We start from the raw sequence: 3,846 nt of genomic DNA on the forward strand, positions 1-3,846 counted from the left end.
CTTTAAATGTATATAGTTTAAATAAATGTGTTAACTAACCGAATAAGTGCTTCATAAAATGTTGGAATCATTTAGTTTATCAATAGTTTATAATTCCTGTTTTAATGTTGTTCTTTTCTGACTGTCATATTTTCCCCCAAATGATTCTGTCTTATTCATAAGATAACTCTTCAGACAGTGTCATTACATGGTGGCATATTGGTTAAATTGCATTTTATCTGTTAGCACAGTTGGACCGCATGCTCCAGCAACAGCTGTTTCAGTGTATGGAAGCAGTGCTGCACATTGGAGTATTTCTCATAAGATGAACGTGATGTGAAACCAATGGGCACAATGACCTCTGACAGCTATAATATTACTCAGAGCTGGTGACATGTGACCAAGATTATGCCAAATAAGGTGGCACTTGAGCACTGCGTGCAAAAGCGTTATGACGTTTGACTTTGAATAGAGTTCCATCACCACAGAAGAAGGAATTTTGTCAGAATGTGACATTTCATGTGATGGACATTTAAGGTCCATGTGTTCAGTGTTTTTGTATTACACTCTTATTACATTCATATTATATACGGCTAACTGGATCAGATGTTTCATACCAACACATGTTAATGAAGAAAATGTTAGACCAACTTCAACCGTCATCCCCAGATGTTAGGACCTTTTAGATATCTATTACTTCACCAACGTCCATCAACGTTCCACTTGTTGGGCTCCCACAACACCCTTTTCACTCCCATTCCAGCCGAAAAGCTTATATAACTTACAGAACGTGTAGTTATGCCTCTAAGCATGTTTACGTGCTGTTTCCCTTTATGGCCAGGATTCGGTACGGATTGAGGCATGCAAACGACCCCACTCACACCCTTCTCCCTGCTGCCTACCCCAGGAAGGTGACCCCCGCTGCAGTTTGATGGGTTAGCATCTGTTCCCCAAATGGACAGCTCCTCGTGAAAATGACAAGTTTATTGGGATGGCCTAGCATGGCCGGGAGTCAGACAGTGAAGGAGACCGGTGGAAAAAGCAAGGAAGCACGTGTGCGCACACACACACACACACATACACACACACACACTCACACACTCACACACACACACACACACACACACACACACACGCACACACACACACAGAGACCACCACAGCAGAGGCAAGGACAGAGGGGCCCTGTGTCAGCGGATTGGACGCCACCGGCGGCACCTGTCGGACGACAAATTAACTTGTATGCGGAACGACGTTAAGAGGCGGACAGATTTATGCGTGGTTTATCGAGGAGCACTAGGCCTGATTAACGTCTGGTATTAACTGTTGATAACCGGCTGAGCCACCAGTGCCCCAGGGGGTGCCTTAAGAGGAGATATTAAAGAAACTATGTATTTGTGCACCACTGGGATTGTGCAGTATTAATTTAACTATATATATATAAACATTAACTATAAATTGAATATAAATTTTGACTGTATGATAAACCATTTAAAAAAAATGCCCGAGAATCATTTAGTGCACCACGTGCCCGAGCTAGGCTGTGTTCTTAACAAGAATACTATGTGTGATCAGGAAGTATTTTGACAATTTCTGTCAGGGTACAATTCATTAATGTTTTGTAATACATGTTTAAGTCAAGTCTACATTTTACTCACTGACTACATTTTACAAGTGTTACGTGAAATCACAGATTCTAGAACTTCATGATTTGATAACCTAGATTCAGTTAACGCAACAATGTGCCACTTCTTGATATTTTTTAATGAGCAACTTATTTTTGTATCACCTTCAAATTAGTTTTGTTGGAATTTGGTCACGTGAAAAACAGATGAACACACCTGGCGTTTCAACAAGCCGTCCACACACTATGTAGGTCTGTGGTTCTAGTACCTCAGGTTTAACCCTTCTATTATGTTTGGGGTCAACTTGACCCCAGTCAATGTTTAACGTCTCTAAATAAATGATTGACATTTTTGTTTTTTTGCTTAATATTTAATGACTTTTCCTGATTTAATGGGGACAACTGGGTAAACACAAAATGATATGTTTTCAATGTCCTGTACACATGCCGTTTGTTGTTTGGGGTCCAGGCTGTTTTATTTGTATAAATTATATAAGAAATACCAACTCTTCATCACATTGCTACTATACCTGATAACAGAAATATATATTTTTTTCCAAATGTTATAGATAACAACAATATGTACTTAATAATATGAAGCCATAAAACACCAGAAGGATAGCCATAAAACACCAGAAGGATATCTCTTTCCAATTTTAGGTAAATCAGTGAGATACTGCATATTTCTCCATAGTCTGTATTCTGGATGTATAAGGTGTATTGTTTTATTTAAAGGGCTATTAAGGTAGTCAACAAACAAACCTAAAGTACCTGACACATAAACTTCTGGAAAAATATTAATAATGTTAATGTAATATTTGAATAATGTTTTGGAGGTTTAAATTGCTGTGGTCAAATTGACCCAAAGCATAAAAGATGTAAGTATATTTGAAGGTAACAGGAGGGTTTATTTTCACTTATTACATAGCCATTCTTTTAAGCTTTTTACTTGCATTAAGCAGTAAAACTATAAACAAATATTGAATGTCAAGTTCAAAGTACAACTCTATGATCTGATCCATGTAGTGGCAAATACACCACTAGACCAAGACTAGAGGGATTGCAAGGCAATGCAAAAAGTAGGCTATTGCGTGGGAACGCAAAGGATAGCTATATATTTAACTTTTTAAACTCAAATAAATAACACACAATGATCCTTAGGGGGCTCGAACAGATTGGACTATAAGAGAGAGAGAAAAAAAAACATTCCATATAATCTGACAGTAACTAAATTTTATTCATCAATGAAGTCTCAGCAGAATATTTTACTACAGAATAAATCTATGAATGATGTTCCACTTGAATGACATCAGAATATAAGATATGTAACTTATGCATAAATGTATATGGCAAGGTATGTGATCAATGGGAGTCATCGGAGAAATGAGATGAGCTGGCAGAGGTGGTATGGCCGTCTGACCAGACGAGAGCCTAGCCAGAGGGGACAGGTGAAGAGACTTTAGATGGTGGATCAGCAGGCTGTCTGCAGAGGGGGGGGTGGGGGGGTCAGCTGAGCTGACATTTGGCAGGTGGGGGAGGGGGGCACTAGACCGGGGCAGAACCATGCTGTAGGAAGGCTCAGGCTCTTGGACGAGGAGCCAGGTGGATCAGCTGACACGAGCGCCTGGTAGGAGGGCGAGGCGAGGCGGGGCGGGTAAAGGAGGGCAGATGACGAGAGGCGGTCACAGGGAGAGTGACTCACCTCTCAGGAGGGGAATGAATGCGACCTGGGCCCAGTCTGAGCTGCCATTGTGATGTCACACCGCTGAAAATACTGGAACTAGGAGAGAGAAGGGGATCGTTGCGGCTCCCGCCAGCCAAGCGGCCAGTCAGTGAGCTCATCACCTCGCTGTGATCTATCCTGTGACTCAGAGCGGGGTCGCTCGTAGGTGACACGATGGGAGACAGGGAAGAAACCAAATAACTCATCAGGGGCCACTCTGTACTGAACACATGGTGTCTAACTAGCTGTCTAAATGCTAAACTTTTAGTTATCACCGTTTCATTAAACCCAATGAATAGCTCTACATCTTGTTGTGCACTAGAAGCTAACACTGCCACCTAGTGGTAGCTCTAGTATAGTAAGGCTAGAGCAGAACATGTCTTGGCCGGCTGGGGCTATGTTGATACAAAATGAGCTGGGAGAAGTGTAGTCTTTAAAAGTTTGTTTATTGTTTCCAATTGATAACAGAGAATAACAAGTTCATAACTAGCTACATTATACAGCAATGGCCAAAGACAGG

Source organism: Sprattus sprattus (assembly GCF_963457725.1).
Source record: "Sprattus sprattus genome assembly, chromosome: 1".
NCBI lineage: Eukaryota > Metazoa > Chordata > Actinopteri > Clupeiformes > Clupeidae > Sprattus > Sprattus sprattus.